Genomic DNA, 21,487 nt, shown 5'->3' on the forward strand with positions numbered 1-21,487 from the left:
TGGCCTCCTTACTCTTGTGGGGAATTAAACTCTGGTGACATGCCCAAAGGTCCAGTCAGGAAGACAGCAGGGAAATTCCTGTTTTATGGTATAGGCTACTCAGGTTCTGGTCCTAAATAGCAGCCATATCTGCATCTCACTTGTTTGCGCCTCTCTGGCAGGGCAGAGTTAAGATCAGCCCCTGATAAGACATCTCAAATCAACTTCCTGGCCTTGGTAGATTTGTTCCTGGTGTGTTTCATTTTCTACATTCCTGTCAACTCCAGCAGAAGCCAAAGGGCACGTTCTTAAGTTGGAACCATTAGCATTTCTTCTCTCCTTGGTGCTATTTATAGAACTAAGGCAGATAGCCATGGTGATCTTACCTCATTGGTCAGGACAGACAGTCACAGGAAGGCCCAGAAACCCTCCTTTCCAAGGAGCAGCAGCCCCCAACTGGCTAGCCAACCATTAACTGCTGGTCTAGGCAACCCCATCACAGAGCTCACAATGTTTTCTAACTCCATTCTGCTTTTATTAACCAGTCAAGCTTGTTCTACTTTACACTCTGGTATTAACGTCAGAGACAGCTTCCTCACATCCAAAGTGATCTTAATCAATTGCAAAGAATCCATGAGTGGCACCATGTGGAAGCTTCCGGCCCAGAGGAGGATCAAATGCATTTGTGTTAACTGTGAACTCTAATGTGCGCTCTACACTTCACTGCAGTGGAGCAGTTTAGCTGCATTTAACCTGGGTGGATAAAGCAGTACCAACATTCACATGAAACTAGGGGCAAGCACTACAGAGGGCACACTAGTGACTTACAATGTGTCACTCTCCTTCCACGGGTGAGAAAACCGACACTGAGAGGTCAAGGCACCTGTCGGTGGACAGAGGCAGAAGTGATGGATCAGGAGTTGAGCCCAGGTAATCCGGCTGCAAAGGGCTCTTAAATACCACCCAGCCTGAGAGCTACAGTGCAGTGATTTCAGCCAGCATGCCCCTCAAAGGTAGAAGATCCTACATGGTAGGGAGGGAATGTGGCTCTGCTTTGCTCGGCCAGCCTCAGTTCTCAGGACCTTTAAGAGGATTCCAGAAGGCATTCTGGCTAGGTGCAATCTCTGCCACAAATGCTGACACCGGGCCTTGCACTTGAGTCACGTCTACTTGGAGAGGCATCTGGAACAGTGTCAGTTTAGAAGAGTATACGGTTCAGACAACAGCCTTCCATCTCAGTGTGTACAGCTCAGGATGGGGAAGAGTGGCCTGCAGGTGCACTTGAGTTGAAGAGGCCCTCGAATGCTCTGGCAGGAAATCAACACACTAAGCTGGGTCTCTGTAGTGCATATGCCAGCACAGGCCCAAGAGACTGTAGTGCATGGGCCACACGGTAACTCTGGCAGTGTCTTCCCGAGTGTGCACATGGTGAAGTCTTTACCAGACAGGCATGCTTCTACACGTACACACAGTCACACTCCATCTCTTCCTCCCGACAGGAAGCTCTTGCAGTTGGAAACGGTCCATGGTCGTGGAGGTACCAGCAGGGTGGCAGTGACTCCATACGGAGCTCTTTCCTGCGAGCAAAAATCCAGTCTACGGAGCAGTTATTCGAGTCCTGCCTTTGTGACAGAAAATAATCTTTCATTTGGTAAAAATCCTGCACTGGTGGCTCAGGCCTCGACTAGAAACATGTGAAATATAAGGAGAGAAAACAAAAGACGTTGGATCCATGTGTCTGTCGTATCAAGATGATTTCTATCTCCAGAGCCAGAGGAGAGAGGAACGGAGAGGTTTTCCTCCTTCCCCTTACCGTTTTCCTTTGAAACTACTCGCACTGAGCCAGGTGTGGTGGCTGGCATCCGTAACTGGAGGGCCAAGGCAAGAGGGTGGGCATCTGAGGTCAGCCTTAGGCAACACAAGACCCTGCCTCAAAAACAAACAACACAAAATGAGAAATCCATTTGTTGCCGCATGTGTATTCTCCTTTCCTTTTGCTGTGCTATATGAAAGCTGTAGGCATGTGGTCTCACCTGAAGCACAAGGTGACCTTGCCTTACAGCATGTCCAGTTCTCACGAGTAATGGCAGTGTCACTGACAGCAAAGTTATCTAATATCAACTCACACCATTATATTTTCAACAATATTAAGAGCCAGCCAAATCTCAATGAAAAGAGATGATTCAACTAAGTTACAAGAAAAATAATAGTACACAGAACTGAGTTTCCAAATGAAACTAGGTTTCATACAACAATGAAGTATTTGCAAGGGGTCTGAACTTTGACTTTAAACTGAGGTCATTTAAATGGTGACAGAAGAGCGAGAGAGACTCTGTTTCTGACTGTCCCCGACAGTGTATGTTGTTATCACTACAGTTGATGTGGTTAGTTTATCATCACCTTCTGCACCACCCCGGTTAGAACACAATGCTGAACAGATCTGCCTTAAAAAAGAAAGAAGGAACTGTTGCTCAGTGTTGTTTCTCAGCTGATGTGTAGATGCTACAAACCAGCCTTCCAGTTGCCGAGTGAAAAAGTTCCTGGGATTATATTATTTATAATTGGCAGTGTATCCTCAAGAAGAATAAGAAGGGCACTTGCCCCAAAGTGCAGTAATTAACCACATTTCCAATTATTATGAGCCTTGACTCCATTAGATACTTAGTTCTAAAGATAATCAACCCGATACCAAGTCCCCATTGTCCCCTTTCGAAATGTTTGACCCTGAATACCACTTTTCACTATTAATGCTAATTTACTCAAAGCATTGGCAGCATTCTGTAAATCATGCATTTTCAAATATTTTGTTCCCAGATTCACCCATTGTTAATTGTAGGTAACAATTAAATTTAATGCTGTTTGGACAAAAACAAAAAAACCCTGATGTCATGGGTGTTGTCATGGGTGTACAACACTGCCAACTCAACAGGACCACTGATGCTCAAAGCATGCAGAGCTCACTGTGATCTGACAGGTTGCCTTGGAGAAGTCAAGACGCTACGGGCTTGTTTTGTTTTGTTTTTCATATAAAGGTATTTCTGCTTTGGGAAAATGAAGACTGAAGGCTGAGCCATTTTCTTTGTAGTCATTTCTTTATTTTATATAAGGGGTTATTGCTTTCTGTAATTTTCAAAGATTTTAAGGAAAATTTTATAGTGAGAGTTCTGATGAGTTCACTATATAGCCAGTAGTTAAAGTGTTTATAGATTGAATTGATACTTGGTTACTTTATTTTTCAGCCACACAGCAATCAATCAACAGCCAGAAGCATAGGAGGGGGCTTCCAAAAGAGAAAAGGAAAGAGAAAAAACAAAGGAATTTCCAAGAAGAGTCTGTGTGGGGTTGTGTGGAACAGACTTCCCTACATGAGTCACTGGATGGAGTCCTCAGAATTTGGTGTCCTAAGAAATTCAGAAAGATGTGTGGAGTCTCCTGGGTGTACTGTTCTATTGTCAGCCCTCCCTCTAACACGGAGAGTCATTCAGTATTACCCACTGTTCATGGACAACACCACACTGGCTCAGAAACCAGTCACCAAGAACTAGGTCACTTTTTAAAAAACTCATATGATCATAATTGAGAAACAGTGATGTTCTCAACTAGATACATATTTATCCAGTCCTTTCCCATCTCTGTCTTCTTATGTGCACAGTCTGGGTCCAGTCCTTCCCATCTCCTTATGTGCACAGCCTGGGTTACGACTATCATTGTGAAGAATGCAATGCCACATCCCAGTACCCTTCTCTTGAGTAATTTCTATTGTCCAGAACTCACCAGGAAATGACAAAAGAGTGAGCAGTCAGCAGGATTGCCATGACACTAATCACAACTCTGCGGGGGGAGGGGGTGCCTCATCTCACACCACAGTTCCCTCTTTGCACACAATTCCTATACACTTTAAGATGGTTGTTTTCCTTGGAGACAGGGACTGTGCTCTACTGGCCTGGCTCCCTTCTCACTGTGTAATGAATTTGACCTGGTCCTACAGTTGGATGAGTCTCTAAGTCTCAATATGGTGGAGTTAAGGCTATAGTGCTTTGGAATCAGGTCTCAGGCAGAGCATCTCTCTGAGCCTTAACTTCCTCGTTGTTAAATACAGCTCTGTTCACACTTCCTCCAAAGATATTGTGAAACAGGAGATTACATACTGAAAAACCCAGGGCGCTGTAAGACCCAGCCTACAACAGAACCCTGTCATCTCTTGACCTTGGGCACGTTACTTAATGCCTCTTTCTTGGCCTTCTCACCTTCAGGATGCGAATAATAACATTGGTGCCTACCTTATAGGTCACTGGCACAGTCATGAGTGGACACATGTGATGATCTTACAGCTCCAGATGTACAGCAAGATTATAACTATTTGTACATCTCCTGGACCCTCATTTTACACTTATCAACTATTCAAAAGAGTGTACTAGTGGAAGGAAGAAAGCTGGCTGGTTTTGTTTCTTGACCACAGCTTTTTTTAAACAGCAAAAAATGAGAACTACCACCATTCAAGATTAAAACTTCACAAAAAATAGAAAATAGGCATTAAGACTTAAGACTACAATGTAGGCCATTTAGCACCAGGGTCAACATCTGGGGACCACACAGCAATATAGGAATATTCACACTATGACCTTGAATTATCAGAGACACATTCACATGAAAACAGGGAAATCTGCATTACACTTCAAAAGCCTCTGTCCTCAAGAGTTAAAGTTTTGTTGTACACACAAAGTTTGGGCACTTACAGGACTCTGGAAACAGCCCCTGTGGTCTGAGGGGTTGAGATTGTAGTGGAGACCAAGCTATCGTGCAGTTGAGGGAGCCTGAACTTCAGGTAACTCTGTCTTGTACAGGATCCTTCCAAACCATCAGAAGACACCAAGCTGTGTGTTCACACTGAATATGGGTAAGACTAACTACAGGCCGAGAAGACTGCTGTTCCTATCACAACTACTTGAACCCATGAGTCAGGTGAGCAGTTCTGGGACCGAGAGGGAAGGGAAACTGAACTTGAGGTCACAGTCATGCTGGGTTGGCTGGGAGAAGGTCACTTCCAAATAGAGTTAATGTCATCAACCCTCATCCACAACACCTGGATGTATCAATGGCATCCATAACCCCACTTGCCAAATGTGTTATGATGCATGGATACAGGGCCAGAGCTCAAATCATAACATATACTTGAGCTCAACCTAAGAAACAGATGAGGAATGGAGGAGATGTGAGTGCACAGAGTCAGAAGCTAATATGTAGAACCAAATTTGACAGCTCAGCAGTGAAAGGGTGATACGGTTTCCCAAAAATTGACAATGCTTTTTAAAAAAAATCACCTATAATGAGTTATGAAGATCAAATATAGTTTTTTAAACAGTGACAAAAGAAAAATAAGAACTCTTGGTTACCTCTTATAAAAGGAAGATTAAACTACTCCTTTAAGCAGCATCACAGAGTGGACTAGAGAGATGTCTAAATGGCTGTATCCTGTGCCATCATAAGGATCTGCATTCAAATCCTTGTGACCCACATAGACAACTGGGCATGGTAGGGACAGAGACAGGTGGATCTCAGGAGCCTGCTGGCTGCCTAGCCCAGTGCAGTGAGCTTTCAGTTGGGTGAGATTCTGTGTCAAGGCAATAATGCAGAAATTGGTAAAAGAGGCCACCTGACATCATCCTCTATCCTCTGCATGTTCATGCATGGGGCGTGGTCTCTGCCCAGTGGAACGTGATTATGCCATCAGGGTCAATGAATGTAGAGAGGAAGTATTGTTAAAATGTGTGCTCTGTGTGTGTGTGTTAATGATCTGTCTGGAGTCAAGTCTTTAGTGGTATTTCTCTTTACTTACAAATTCACTTTTGTTCAATTTGCATTCATAGTTTTAGATTATTCTTGAATGGAGGCAGAACTTAACAAACCTAACTGTGGTATCCTGTGAGCTGACTGCTGCCCCTGAGACTGAGACAGAGTATGGGGGAGGAGCCTTACTGCAGTACCCTATCAGGTACAAGCAACCATGGGGACTGTATCTTGTTTCTAAAGGGGGCTAAACACAGAGTAGGGCATCCTCTGTGCTTGACCCTGAGATAAGGCAGGAGAGGGCTGACAGCCAGGAAGGGCTGGAGATGCAGCACCTTTGAGTACTGTTCTTGCACTTGGGGACTGATGACTTGTGAGTCCTCTCTTTTAGATCCACCAGCCAACCTTTAACCTACTACTTCACTGGCTATCCTACACTCAGTTTCTCCTTCCAAACATGGTCCCACCTCCCTTCTCCTCTCCCTCCCTCCCTCCCAACCTCTTGCCTGCTGACATGCCTCTTGCTTAGGCATGACAACCTAAGCCGACTCTTCCGATCTCAAGACAACTTCCACATCCGTCACGCTGTTTCTCTCCAATAGTCGGGACCTTCCCTAGGCTTGTCTTGCCTCACCCGTGACTACTCACCGGACTCCACACAGGTCTCTTCCTATCTCAGAAACAGTGTTGGAACGAGCAGCACCCACTGCATAATATTTCTAGGAGAGAGGCAATTGGCTGTGGCCTCTCTTTGGCCAAGGTCCCAAAGGAGGGTACCACTTGGTCTTACTCGCTTGGGAAAAACATGGCAGTGGCCATTTCTCTCTCTCCAAGGGCTAGCCTCTCTCCTGAGCCCCTTCACCTCACTGGGCTTCTTGCTTCCTCTGGTTCTTATCCTGGCAGGTCTCACACACACCCAAGCTTGTCAGGCACCAGAAAGGCTGCAGGGACCTGACCCATGAGGAAAGCTGACAGGAGCACAGCACTTCTGTGCTACAAACCCAGAAAGGCACATTGCAAGTGCTTCTAAATTTATCTGCCGCCAAGAAGTCTAAAAACTCTGAAGGTGGGGTTTACTCCCTAGGTCAGCCCAGTGGCCAGGACAAGGCCTCAGCTGTCATAGTTTCCCTCAGAGGACTCTCCAAACTTATCCAAACATATTTCCTCCAAAAGAAAGGCTTATCCTGGAATTCAAATGATGCTGTAACTAACCCTCAGCCTCCCCAAGGCCAGGCGTAGAAGGCTAGAGCTGCCACCCTCTCAGTAACTGAGGAGGAACACGCTTCAGGAACAGCAACTGACAGCGTTCTACAAAGCAAACAAAACCAAAAAGCACATTATTTAGGTGCAGCCCTGGTTCTCACATTCTACACGAGGGTAATTATTACACATTTCTCTTCTGAGAAGGAGTCATACTATAAAGTGGGGAGCAAGCATTACAGAAAAAGCAATCAAACAGCTACTGTGTTTGGGTGGGACCTTTATGTCCCTCCATTCAGAAAAGGGGCTCATAGGAATTCTGTGAATGGCAAGTGGCTTTGCCTGTAAAGGGAATTCCAAATTGGTTGCAAATGTCCATGAGCCACTAGACCGTTTGATTCCTTTACACTGTAATCCCTGAGAAAACCCTTTTGTCTGCTCACTTTTAAAATGTCTTCAAAAAGTAAGGGACACTAGGCTTTGTGATAGAAGATCTGGGCTGGAACTGGCAAAACTGGCTATTTTCTGTGTGGCAGTCAGGGTGGTGATCAGCTTCAGGGTTTGCCTGGAGGACTGAGAGGAACTCTATGAACACATCAAAAGAGTTCACAAAGAGCTGCTTTTCTCCCCTGGGGAAGAGGGAGTTTGGTAGTCACTGCTTCTGTGTTGGACCACACTCTAGCCTAGAGCAGTGGCAGATACCTGTGATACCAGCACTTGGGAGTCTAAGGGCAGTCTGGCAACACTGTATCTAAAACAATCAAATAGTCTACCATCAAATGAGTTTGCTGTCCTCACAATTCCCATTTAAAAACAATTCCCCTCCCAAAGGCTACTCTGTTATCTGAGGATATCTAGCAGCAACTTACTGCTTATTGAGCACTTAAAAGATACTATGAACTATTTCATGCAACCCAATATTTAGTCTTCCCATGAACTATGTATAATAGGTTCTACCATTATTTTTACAGGGGGAAACAGCCTAAGAGAAATTTGTGGTAGTTTCTAAAGCTACCAGAGCTGGGCATCTTATACAGACCTAAGCATTGCCAAACCCACATTCTTAAGGCCATTTCTCAACATGTGAAACTATATACACTAAAATGGACACATGATTCTTGATTTGGGGATGGCTTAAAGACTGAAAGGATTAATGATAACTTATTGTTGGTGGAACAATTAATACAGGAGCTTGTGTACATTTTCTTGCTCAAGGGGTTCTGGAACCTTCTCTAGAATGAGGCCAGCAGCTAGAGAGTGGCTGGCAGTGGGAAGACAGTAAGAGGGTGATCAGATACCTTCAAATTGGAGGTGCTGGCTCCAGGGCTGGCTTGCAGATGGGCCCTCCTATTGGCTAGCTCCTATGCACCTCAGTGGTCTCCAGGGTAAGATATGGTCTGACCACATTCTTTAAAGTGGCTGGTAGCTTCTTGAAAGCCACCTGGTTCAAAAGGGAGGCTAATCTCAGAGGAACAGCAGTTTATAGCATGAATTGTGTCTGCCTCCAGGCCACTTGGGAACAACAACTCAAAACATCTCAGGAGATGAATGAGTTGTTACCATGTACACACTTCACAAAGATGATATCAGCCAGGCCATATGAGCAAGAGAGATGCCACTGGGAGGGTTCATCTACCTCAGTTCCTTCATCTGTTAAACAGAGCAACAACTGGCCTTTGAAACTTTATGGAGGAATGAGTTAGCACATGGTAATACCCAGATCTTAGGGACAGGTCACCAGGGTATGACCTGGTTTGTGCCTGGCACTGGGTATTATCTGAAGTAGGGTGAATAAGTAAACATGCTCTGGAGGCTGAGAGTTCAAGGTCCCATTTACAAAAACAAAGGGGAAGGTCTTGTGCAACAGCAAAGAGAAATACTACTTGGCACATTCTTTAATATCCAGTGTCCCCAAACCCTCAGGGAAATGAAGAAGGCTGCTGGTGGTGGCAGGCATTCAGTGGTATTTGTTGCATGAAGGAGAAGTGACTATAAGGTCACTCAGAGGTGTGCTTTAAGGGCCTGCTGCAGGGCATACATTGCACTCAGTGCTTCGGGGGCCTGATCTTTTCCTGCACCACAGCTTTGGGTCTGATAGGTCTCCTTTGAGCGCCCCTTTCAACCTAGAGTATATATGGCTGATATGTTGTTAGATCTAACTGCCACCCCTCGTATCTACCATTAGTGCCTGAAATAAATAAATAAATACACACACACACACACACACACACACACACATTTATTCATTTACTTATTTATTTAGGTAGAATTGGCAATGCCTAGGCAAGATGAACATGGGAGTAATGAGGGTCAGAAACTATTGAGAATATCAAGGCTGTGGCTGCAGCTGCAGCTCACTCATTCTGAGGATCTACGAGACTGCACAGGTTGCCTGACCACAGGGCCCGCCCTGCTCTGAGAAGCCAAGGGAGACACCCAGCTTATAGGGTGTGTAGTCAGCCACATGATGGTTCCAACAGTTTTCATTTTGCAAGTTCAGTCCATCTCTAAACGACTTCTCCAGAAAGACTGCCACGTATTATCTTACGCTCCTTGCAAAATACAAAGACTGGAAAAATCCCTTCCAGAAGAGCTCAAAATTCCACATTAAAGAAAAGCCTGCACACCAGGGAGCGAGTGGGGTTGCCTTCTGGATAGTCTGCATTTGCATGCAGCCACGTGAGCTGCAGACACTCTATCTGTGGAAACAAGCACGCCTGGCATTTGGAAACCTAAGTGAGACCAGATCTGTGCTTGAGGAGCCCCAATTACCACAGAGCAAGCCTCCTGATTAAAACCAGCATGCTGAGCTTCCTGGGTTTCACTGGCTACATGCCCAGTTCAGGCTGACTGGTTGCTGCCAGTGAGGAGAGATGAGTCCCTGAAATCACCTGTGTCCAGGGCCCTCCTGGCCTGAGCTCTGAGAGGCTGGGAACTGGAGTCTGGCTCTCTGGGGGTTTAAGAGTCATCTTTGGGAGCTCCCTGAGACAATACAAAGCCATGTTTGGGAGCCCAAAAAACCTAGGGGAATACAGGCATTTGGAGGAGGAATGGAAACAATTAGAAGGGCTCTGGAGATGCTCTGGGCTCCCATTTTTCATTCCTCTTCCTCCTGCACTCACAGCTTTCCTTCAACCTCAGCAGAGAGGGAAGGATATAGTCTGGCTGGCACAGCCCTGAGGGTTCTTTCTGCAATGTCTCTTATGCCTAGGTCCCCTCCAACCTGACTTCCTTTTTTCTATCAGGGAAGATGGAAGCTGCCACCCTCTGTGTTTTGCACTTCCTAGTGTTTGGCACTTCCTAGTGCGTCTGACGTACTGCAGAACTCGATAGCCTCTAGAGCCATCAAGCTGGCAAGAGCCTTCCCTTCGAGGAGAAGGACCACAGTGGTTTAGAATAATTTATCTCAGCAAGCTTACACAGCAATTTCAAATAACCAGCATCAAGCTGCTTATTACATGTCTGTAATTAAAATTTAGAGGTAAGAAAAAAAAAGTTACCCTTTGACCCAACACCTGACATGACAGAAATTAACTTTGGAACCAAGTGATCAGACTAGTTAGACCAGGGCAAAAGACTCAAGAGGCCTCTGCTTCAACCAGGTGGCACTATGGAACCTGACCTCTAGCCTCCAGTTGCTCCTTGGATGAGGGGGAGAAGCCACGGGACAGGCAGCAGGAAGAACAGCTCTCAGCTGAGGGCACCCAACCCTAGGCAGCATGTAATCTTACCACACTCAGGGCCACCATATTAGCATGCATGGCATCGGTATTTGAAAAGAAACTGTTCCCTCTTCACCTTTTGTCTCAAATCATCAGCAAATTGTGACCTTTTGGTATAGGCAAAAACTCACAGCAAAGTGACTCTCTTTCTAGCAACAATTTCATTTTAGAATCCACTTTGAGTCTTCTGATCCACGTGGGAGCACTTGTGTATGTATGAGAGATTCAGGTGGAAAGGGACTCCAAAGGTGGCTTCGTTCTCCCTACCAGCATGCAGCTAGTGCTGTGAATTTGCCTCTCTCTCTATTCTCCCACCCTACCCCCAACCTACCCCTAAGTGGAGTACAAACATGTTTGCTCCAAATATTTCATCACTAAGTCTCAGGCTGAGCTGTGAAAATAGCAATGCCAAGATACTGTTCCCATTGGTCTTACTGGAGCCCAAATTTTACAGATAACCTGTAAGTACAAAAAATATATTTAAAAAATCTTCACGTAACCCAAATTGTGATAAAGCTATAGATAAAAGGCTGCCCACCAAGCTCCTAAGAATAAACAGAGCTCACCTGGGTCTGTACACTAGTTAACTTATCTAAGATCTACAAAGGACCTGTGCACACATGGCATCAGCACACTGAGGGTGCATTTTGGGTACAGTTCGTGTCCTTTCATGCTAATGGGGAAACCTAAATCATACACAGGAAAGAATGAAAAGGTTGGCAAACACTTGGGCCCCTCTGGTCTCAAATTCCAAGTTCCTATGTAAGAGAGATTCAGGTTGAAAGGGACTCCAAAGGTGGTTTGGTTTTCTCTATCAGCACGCAGCCACAGAGCACAAGGCCAGAGCAATGAAGATCAGAAATTCATGCAGTACTTTCCAGCATCTACCTCCACGTGGTTAATACAAATACCGCCTTTTTCTTGAGTGGATTCAACCTGTCACTCAGGCCACCAGTGTATACTCCATGCTTGCTTGATAAACCCTGGCTTAGGTACCATACCTGCCCCCTGATACCACCACCCTCTCTTCAGATTCTCACCCAGCTCTCTGGCATGCTTGCTCTGCCTTGCCATGTGATACTTTCTACCAAGTCATGAAGCAACAAACAAGGTCTTTACCAGATGTTGCACAGATGCCAGGCCCATACTCTTGGACTTTTTTTTTTTTTTAGCCTACCAAAAGCCAAATAAACCTCTATGCTTTATAAATTAACCAGTCTTTAGGGTCACAGCATTTAAGAGAAAAAGAAGAAGAAGATCCTGTTGGTCAGCATGATTAAGATCACTCATTTGAAAGGTAATCCTAGAAAAGCATGTCTTGACATCTTCTCAAGGAGGAAAAACTGGAGGCTGAAGAGCCAAGGGACTAGCATGAAGTCACTGTGAGCTTGTGGCAGAGCCAGGAAATGATACTAAATTTTAGGTACTAAATACACAATGTTGTAGTCATCAAGATTTCAATATAGATTTCTGGTCTGTCTGAAAGAAGGTGATTTTGCTGTTGTGAATCACTCATTAAGTACAGAGTCCAAAATCCCAGGGGATTATTTTCTATTCAGTTCCAGAGGGGGAATCAGAATGCAGGGTTCAGCGTTAGCAGTGACCCATGACATGATAAGAAACAACTTGTTGCTCACAGATCTTCATTGGGCAGCTTAACTGGCAGTCAAAGGTACCTTGTAAATACCACTGCTTTGATAAACAAAGATGTTTGATAGAGAAGTATTAAGTACCATCCCACAGCTAAGGAAGATAGCTTATATACCCTCTGAGGAATTGCTCATTCTGCAGCTTCAGCCAGCAGCATTGCCAAAGGCACTTCTTCCTAGCCTGGAATGTTGGTGCCAGAGTCCAGCCTTATCTTTGCAAGGCTCACAGCAAAGGGTCCTGCAGTTAAGGGACAGCATCTTATCAGCCCCCACCAAGTAACAACAGCAACACCAGATTGGAGACTATCCTAAACTTCAGAAGAGCCAGGGACAAAGCCATGAACCACAGGGCTTTACTATGGATCTGGCTTACAAAGCAGTCTTGGCTCTTACCTCCTCTCCCATCTCTCATTCACTGTATGTGTCATATACCACCAGCTGGGGGTCACTGAGCCCTCAGCAAAGTCATTCTGGCTTTTTCTCTGACTTTGTCATGGAAGCATAGGTCCATCTATGACCAGCTAGGGCTGGCTGGTCTCCAGCTGGCAGGGGAAAGGGGGCCTAGGTTCAGAACAGCTACAAATCACACCTCAGTGTTCCATTGGGAAGCTAGACAGTATCATTTCTGAGACACTGACACAAACTGAAGGATATAAAACAGAGAGCCTGGTACCAGGAGCACACTAATCCCCAATACATGTTATCTCATTTTATTTTCATTCCTACCAACACCGCTCACTCCCCGAGTTCCCTATGAGTGGAGTCGGACATGTTTTATGTCTGCCTCTCTCACCATATGCATTGGTGATCCAAATAGGAATTCCATTCTGGCTCTGTGAAGTAGTGTGGCTTTTGAGAAGGAGCATATTTCTTTAAGGTCATTAGACGGGAGAAGTTCCACTGGTAGTGAACACATGTCCCTGGACCATCCTCAGTTTGAAATATTATAGGCTGTTTCAACCCCAGGTCTACAGATGTAGAGAATTACAGAAAGTCACTTTAATGGATATGACTCATTATAGCAGATTTCTTTTCCTCCAAAGAAAAGAAGGATCCGAAGCTCAAGGGACCATCGGGTAGGTTGAAAAGATAAAAGTATTCTCTCACTCAGACAACACTGAATGCTAACTCCTCAGGGATGCTGACAGATAATGTAGGTCCACACAAGGGGAGTTTGCAGTTCTCCAAAATATTTAAGACCTTCTCCTTTAAGCAAGCCCAGCTTGCTCTCCCCAACCCTAACCCTGGGAATACAGCGCTCCTGCTCGCCAGCCTCAAATGCAAGCTCCCCAGACTCCCTAGCACCACCTGTACCTTTCTTCCAGCCACAGGCACCAAAGTGGATGGGACTTCACAGAGCACTACTGTTTGGAGATGTCTTACCCTCAGCTGAGTCCTTGCAGGAAGGGAAGGAACAATTTCACATTTCCCAGAAGCCAAGCCTCCCCAGATGCTTCCAGATGAATTATAGCAGTGTGCCATGTGCAGCAGGGGCTCAACCGGGAAAAGCAGAAGCAACACCAGTCAGAAAAACACACCCCAAGTACAATCAGGATGATTTTTAGTGAGGGGAGATAGCTCTGGGGACCAAATCCAGGGCCTTGCACATGCAAGGGCGATGCTCTATTAATTTTTTAATATTTCAAAAATTTATACCATAGTTTCCAAAAGTGTTTACAAAGTAAAGCATGCTATCTTTTACTGTACCTCCCAAAGGCTAATGGTGCCACACGCCTGCTCCTCACAAGGCCCTGGAGCCTTTTCACCCTCCCTTCTTCAGCGGTCTCCCAGATGTTTGTATCCTGCCTCTGCTCCAACCTCACCCTCTCGAAGAAGCTGTCCTCTCCCCAACTCTTCCTCATCTCATTAGACTGCTTCTGTATGTGCTCAGTACTCTTATTACAACTGAAGTTACATTACTATATTACTAGTGACTGCCTATTTCCCTCCACTTAAACCAACCTCCACAGAGAGTGTGTCAGTTTATCTCTCCAGTGCCAACATCAGCATCAGGCACTGGAGTTTTTTCTCCTTTTAAAATCTCTTACCAGCACTAAGCAGAGTGACTAGCATTTAATGAGCACGTAACTACATTCTTATTTAATCCTCACAACAATCTTATGACGACAGGTATTATTACTGCACTGTAATTAAAATCCAAGGCTTATTGTAACCTTTTGCTAATGGTAAATAAACCCACAGACACAGTTCCAGTCACTAGTCCTGGGCCCGTGGCAGGCATAACCAATGGATCCCTGAACTCTTCCTCCTGAGTCCATATTCAACACAGTGCTCCAGACAACTATCACTCGATTAGATTAGGTCTGTCTGTGCTGGCTAGCTGACATTCTTACTTCACAGGTATCAGTTTTAACTGTTAAGCATCAGTACTCCCAGGGCTTACGTCTGCCTCTTTAGGAAATGAAAAACCTAATGGTAAACAAACCTTGGCTACGGTAAACAGTATTGCCAGACCACTGAAGCCTCGAGCCCCTGAAGGTTACTTAAATAGCACTGCCTGTTGCCAGCATCTTCTGAGGTTTGGCATGCAAGGGTGAGGGGACTCCCTTGAGGGGCCCTCTGGCTGTCTCTATTCAACCACAGATCAGAATTTCCAGCCTGTTACTCCTCAGCTGCCTGCACCCTTTTGCTGGGATAGCTTAAGCAACATAGACACAAAACAGGAATCAGGATCCTAGTCCAAGCCTAGCCCTACTGTGTACCACTGGACAGGTTGTTTTCCCTCCTACCCACCTCAGTCTCCCTATCTGAAAGGTGCTCGGACAGCCCTCTGAGGGCCTTCCTGTTCTGACCTCAGGTTCAAGGTCCCCTTTCAGAGCTTTGGCGTAATCTCAGGCATAGACAAGGTCTCCTACAAATGTTTACAGAAGACAGGAAAAAGGATCAGACAGAAGAAAGGGCCTCCTAAATGGACCATCAGTGGCTCTAGGGGTGGTAAACTGGATTCTGTGGGGTGTGCAAGCTCCCCATGAGCTTCTGGTGTGCTTCTCCCCACAGCAGTAACCCTGTGACAATGCAGAGATGTGAGCAACAGACCCAAAGATCTGCTGCTCGCTAGCTAAGTTAACCTTTGTCCTCTTGGTAAGTTAAGCTCACTGTGCCTGCAGTTCTTTACTTACTGAATGTGAATAATTACAGGATTAGTAACAGAACTGCGAAGAACTGAGAAGACAGCATGCATGCCGTGAGTACTCAGCGATAGCTATTAGTACCACCGACCTAGAGATCATACAACTCAGGATGTTACCAGGTAAAATGTTGGATAAATGCTTACTAAGTGAATGAATGAGGGAGACCCAACTTTTTATTCCTTCTAAAATCTATCTCCCCTTGATACATTTTGATTGGTAGGCTAGCCTAGCATCCTTCTAAGTTAGATTTTATACAGAGGGTAAGAGGTGGTGAGACTCTTATACATTCTACTTCTAGTAGGACCATATTAAATCTAAGTTCGCTGAGGAAATAAGCATGTGTGTAAGTATTATGTACACATGTACATGTTTAATCCTTACAGCACCCATTTGAAAAAAAATTCCAAAAGATAGGACCCAAACACAATAGATAAAATTAAGTGGACTATTTAAAGTATTCAAATAGGGACTGAGTGGATGTCTCACTGATTAAGTACTTGTTGCTCTTGCAAAGGACATGGGTTTGAATCCCAGGAACCATGTAGTGGCTTACAACTATCTATAACTTCAGTTCCAAGAGAGCGAATGTCCTTTTCTGGTCTCCAAGGTCACCAAGCATGCACCTGGTACATAGATATATGTACAGATAAAACACTCACACATTAGACAGACAGATAAAATAAAAATAAATATTAATTTTAAAATATTCAAATAACCTAGAAGAAAGGAAGAGGAAAGAGAAGAGAAAAAGAGAATACGTCTAAACTGGTAGAATTTGGCTTTGAGCAAATCAGAAAGAAAGCTAAACCCAAGCATTCTCCAACAGCTAGATCATGGAGTGAAATCAGATAAACGAAATGTGGCTATATGCTGTCTACAAGCAACTCACTCAAAATACAATGTGGAGTAGTTAAAATTAAATGTAGGGAAAAATGCATTGTGCAAGCATAAGAAAGCTGGAGTGGCTATACTTAGATAGAGCACACTTCAGAGCAGAGAAAATTACACAGGATAAAGAGGCTATCACACGGTCAAGTGTCATGCATCACACCCTCTAAGGTGCTGTTTCCAGTGAGATGGGTAGAGCAATGCAAGAAGATCCCTTGCTCTCCATCCTACTCCACGAGTCTGTTCCCTGCTGCTTAGCGGGGCAGGCAGGCAAGGGCCTGGAGGACATTCCCAGGCCTTTGGCATTTTTAGTTATCTTCTCCCAACCCCCCCCCAATTTTAATTAGCTTATAAAGTAACCCCCAAAGTGACAGGAGTCAGGATCTTGCTGAAAAGCTATCAGCCCAGCATATATAAATTCCCAATTCCTCCATATCATGCTGTACACAGGACTCTACACCTACATTAAAGATCTTTCTGTGTGTATTATTGTATCTGAGAGTGTTCTCGTGTATAGGCACTCATGTGTCATAGTACACAAGTGGGGGTCAGAGGACAACAGAGGCTGTCTATCTTCATCTTCTACCTTGTCTGAGACAGGCCTCTCTGCTGTCTGCTGCTGTGTGTCCTAGTCTAGATTACCTGTGAGCTCATAGGGAGTCTCCTGTCTCATGTCTAAAGGTATGAAGGAAAATATCCATACAGTTACTCTGCCCCTAACCCGTATAGATTTCTTCCAAGAAGAATTATGTGGGGAAAAATAAAACCTTTGTCTAAAATCCAATAGTCATGCCCAGGACAAAGTCCTGGATTAGGTTTTTGCTTCTCCCATTGTGGTTGGGTCTGGTTTAACAAGTGCACACAGCAGTGGCACATACATGGCTAGCATGTACTGTCGCTGTCTCGCCATGGAGACCCAGATCAGACTCCTCACAGCCTGCTTCACACTTCCAGCTCCATCTGCCTGCCTTCTCAAATGAGTCAGCTAACCGTGTATAGAGATACTGAGATCAAGGTGGCCTCAGCAGCCCTAAGCAACTTTCCATCTATCCAATTCCAGGGTCAAGAAGTTCCAGGGTCAAGATTTGGTTCGTCCTTGGCCTGGTCTTGCTGTCCGGGTTGCAGACAGACTGAGTCGGTGCTGAGAGTCAGAAGCCAGACAGATGGTAAGATCACGTGAGTCAAAGAGGCTGGCAGTCCCTCCTCTCCCTGCAACTAGCCTCCTTCTGGAAAGGCAGGCTCCAGCAGTCAGCAATCTTCTTTCTTCCCAGGCTTCCAGTTTCAAGAGTGATGAAATCTGTTATCAGGTGAGAGTGTGCTTTTGTGCCTGTGAGAAATCCTGCAATGACAGTCTCCGTCCTCAGCACTGTGGTGAGGGACTGAGCAACAGGGGCTTCTGCAGCTGGAGGGAGACTGGTGCAAGGCTGGATGTGACGATCTTGTCCCTGGTGACTGGAGATTTCGTCTTTAAGCCTCTGTTACTTCCTCTGCCAAAAATGAGGACACTAGTCGCTGCCTCCTGCTGTTAGTGTGAGGATTACACGAGACTGTAAGCAGGGTCTTTAGCAGCACAGTGTACACAGTAACTGCTGAACAGACTTTCCTTGGATATTGCAAGTAGGCAGGCATCATTCATATCCCCAGCAAAAACCACTGCTTTGTGTCCTACATGATGCTGGCCCTGTACAGGGCACCACTCATGGTAGCCTGGTTGGCTCAACAGTCGTTCTATCTGGATCTGTTTAACTGTAGGTACTTCAAAAGGAACATTTAATAACACCCTTCCTTGGCTGGTTTAGTTCTGCAATGGAAAGCACATTAGCCACACAGCCATCAGGATCCTGAAAACACATGGTCCCTAATACGGTCGCACCTTCCACTTGCATCTGCAACTGATTAATCATGAGGATCAGTGAGATGGACTTTTCTGTAACAGTGGGCAGCAGTCTCACTCAAACTTCAAGTGTATCAAGATAGCAATGACTTGGACTTAGACTGGAAGAAAGAAGTGGCACTTTAATTCATCTGACATAATTTAAGATGCCATTAAGTCAGAAATAAAACCAGTCTTTGAGCTATTGACAGTCTAAATGGCTCTCACTAAAACCTGCAATCTGAATATTTAAGTGGTACTCATCTAAAGAAGTGCTTTCCTTCCAGAGGGAAAAGTTCCATTAGAACAAATAGACACTGAAGCCAGAAAGAATGACTAAATAAATAAATAAATAAATGACATTGCTCTTTGACTTGGGGATGAGGAGACAGCTCAGTTAGTAAAGTGCCTGCTGCCCAAGCATGAAGACATGAGCTCATTCTTCAGCAACTAATACAAAGCTGGGCATGGTGGCACACACGAATAATCTCAGAGCTAGGGAGGCAGAGAAGGGTAGATCTCTGAACAGAGAGCCATCCAGCCTAGCTTAACCACTGAGCCCTGGATCCTGGTCAAAGACCTTGATTACAAATATGAGATCAACAGCTCCTAAGAAACAACATCTGAAGTTGTCCTCTGGCTTCCGCATACAAGGACATCCATGTGTATGTATACCCATAGGAACACAGGCTCTGTACACATACACACAAAATAAATGCCCAAACTGCAACAACAAGAAGGGATACTTATTAATAATGGCAAGTTGAAACCCTTAAAATAAAAAAAACTACTCTTGTCTAGCCTACTGTGGGTGTTGGCTGCATTCCCTATGGTTACTTTTTCTATTCTACTTTTCTATCTAGTTCAACCAGCAGCTCCATCTCTCCATCTTCTTTCCATAGCCCACCTACCATTCTCAGACCCACGGGTCCCTTACCCTCTCTCTGCATCAAGAGAAAAAGCATGTGGCCCTAGACTAAAGTAACTGGTTCAATGACAGACACATGACTCTGACTAGGCTTATCACATCTAAGCAACCTCACAGACACAGTTTTTGTTTGAGCTATTAGGGAAGCCAGCTTGGCCCTTGTTCTTCCTCAAAGGCAAGGTTGTTGCAGCCAGTTTATAAGCATACCTAGAGCAAAATTTAGAGGAGATATCCAGGGTCTCCGAACCTCTGAATCAAAGCACATTGGAAGCCAGCCCTACTCAGGACCTTAAGGCAGTAAATTCACTTTGCTTAAATTGGTTTGATCTGCATCTGCAACCTGCAGAGTCCTGAAACATAAAATTTGAACAGAAGTGCACTTAAAAAGCTGAAACTTTACAGCTTCTCAGCTTCAGGCAAATTACCTGGAATATAAAGACAGTGTACTGGCCTCCCAGAACACCTCACCTACCTTGAATATGAACCTAAGACTGATTGTCTCTGACCCACTGCTGCTAACTTGGATGTCAGGGACCTCCGTTGGGGCCACTGCTCAGAGAAGAAAGTTCTGGGTAAGAAAAAAACCCTCTAGTTCCTCAAGGTACTTTTGGCCCTGGATGGGTTACTCTGTGGTTTTATTTTCTTGAAAAGCAGCACAGCATATAGAGAAGGCAGTACTGCATGGTGGTCAGGAATATGGTCTCTGAGTCAGGTGAAGCTGCACATCACCAGTCTATCTCATCCTCAATTAGCACCAGCTCTTCTGAGTCATAGCTGATCCGTAAACTGGAAATAAATCATAGCAATACAGCACAGGGTGGGTTCTGAGGCTCACATAAGGTAGTCTGCACAACGTGTAGCAAGGGACTTTAAATAAAGTCACAGTTAAATGGTGAGTTACAGAGGTTGTTATCTCAGAGGAGAAAGAATATCAAAGACATCTGCAAAAACCATAAGGTACTCTACTGCTATTAGGGCTGGTCTAGTCACCTCTTCTAAACCAACTATAGTTAGCGTCATCATGAGGGACAAGAGCAAGAAGCTTGGTGACGTTAAGGTGCCTGACAAATTACACTCAGTCTGGAAGGAAAGAGGTGGAGAGAGGGAGAAGAAAGGGAGAGGGAAAAGAGAGAGGAAGAGGAAAGAAGAAAGAGGGGTATTAAGGAGGCACAGTGATGAAAACCCTGTGGCAGAGTTGCCGTTTCCATCAACAGTCGAGGACATTTCCCAAGAAATATGGGAGGGTTTCAAAGACACTGCTAGACTGCGTGGTTCATGGAAAATGCTATCAATAGCAACCTGTTAAATGTTCTGGAGGTCTGGAACTGGTCCCAGGCTATGCACAGTCAGGTCCTGCTGAACTTTTCCAGAGTTCCGTTTGCAAAAAGGCCCAAGCAAGATCCCTCTCCTAGCTTCCCAGTTTAACGGACTTCACTGACAGGATGCAAATGTGCTTCTTTGTGGATGAGACATTTCACCTTCTTAACATGGCGGCTGAAATTTCCAGAAAATTTAGCCACAAAAGTCCTCCTGTTACTACTGGCACAACTCAGTCAATGAAGGGTGCTGGGCTTCCAGCAGGCTGCTTCAGCAGAGAGATAGCTCAGGAAAAATCCGAAAGACCAGAAAAGTGTCTCCTTGACTGAAGAGAATTTTTTTCCTTTTTTAGTTTGTAGACTTAAAACACACAAATCACACACACACACACACACACACACACACACACACACACACACGGCTAAGAAATACCCTCCACAAACATATAAAGGGGCCACTTTAATCACAGAAGTATTGCTTAATATGGAAAAAGTTCATGCCTGAAAATCAGGTCCATAAAATGGACCTACTTCAGAGGGAGGCTTAGAGAACAGCCCCATTTGAAGCTAGAGAACTCGGCGCAGGAAAATAGATGGACTGTTCTCTTCTCTTTCCTAACTGCATCCTGTATGCCAGCCATGTGTATTTTGGATTCCTTCCCACCCTACCATGATTTCCTGTCAAAGTCTGGGTCCCATGGTAACTGGAGAAATTTGGAGTGCTGGCTCCCTATGCAATGGCTGGCCACACAGGGGATGCCAAGTGGGTATCTCCTTCTCAGCAAACATGTTTCTCTTCCAGCTCCATACTAGAGCGGTGTTCTTTCTCACAAACTCTTGCTAATAAAGTACTTCTTTTCCATGCAGATCTCCTGCCTAACCTCTCTTACTTACCTGGGAAGAAAGTGAAACCCTTTTCCAGAGTGAGAAGGCCCCTGTCTTTAAAACATCGCAGCATGGAGCAGGGGCGCTGCAAAGCGATCAGAAACAGCA

At 45.0% G+C, this 21,487-nt stretch overlaps 1 protein-coding gene and 1 long non-coding RNA gene across 2 annotated transcripts in view; one reads left to right on the forward strand and one right to left on the reverse strand.

Annotated features, from left to right (window-relative positions):
* Positions 1–21,487, reverse strand: part of Abtb2 (ankyrin repeat and BTB domain containing 2) — a 151,641-nt gene that overhangs the window by 108,166 nt on the left and 21,988 nt on the right. The gene's annotated exons all lie outside the window — the stretch shown is intronic.
* Positions 14,714–17,482, forward strand: LOC115030061 (uncharacterized). Its single transcript, XR_003835649.1, has 3 exons — positions 14,714–14,773; positions 15,497–15,608; positions 17,438–17,482. It is a non-coding gene; the product is annotated as an uncharacterized LOC115030061 (long non-coding RNA).

This window comes from Mus caroli, unplaced genomic scaffold, assembly GCF_978045245.1.
Source record: "Mus caroli unplaced genomic scaffold, Mus_caroli_1 scaffold_2, whole genome shotgun sequence".
Taxonomy (NCBI): domain Eukaryota; kingdom Metazoa; phylum Chordata; class Mammalia; order Rodentia; family Muridae; genus Mus; species Mus caroli.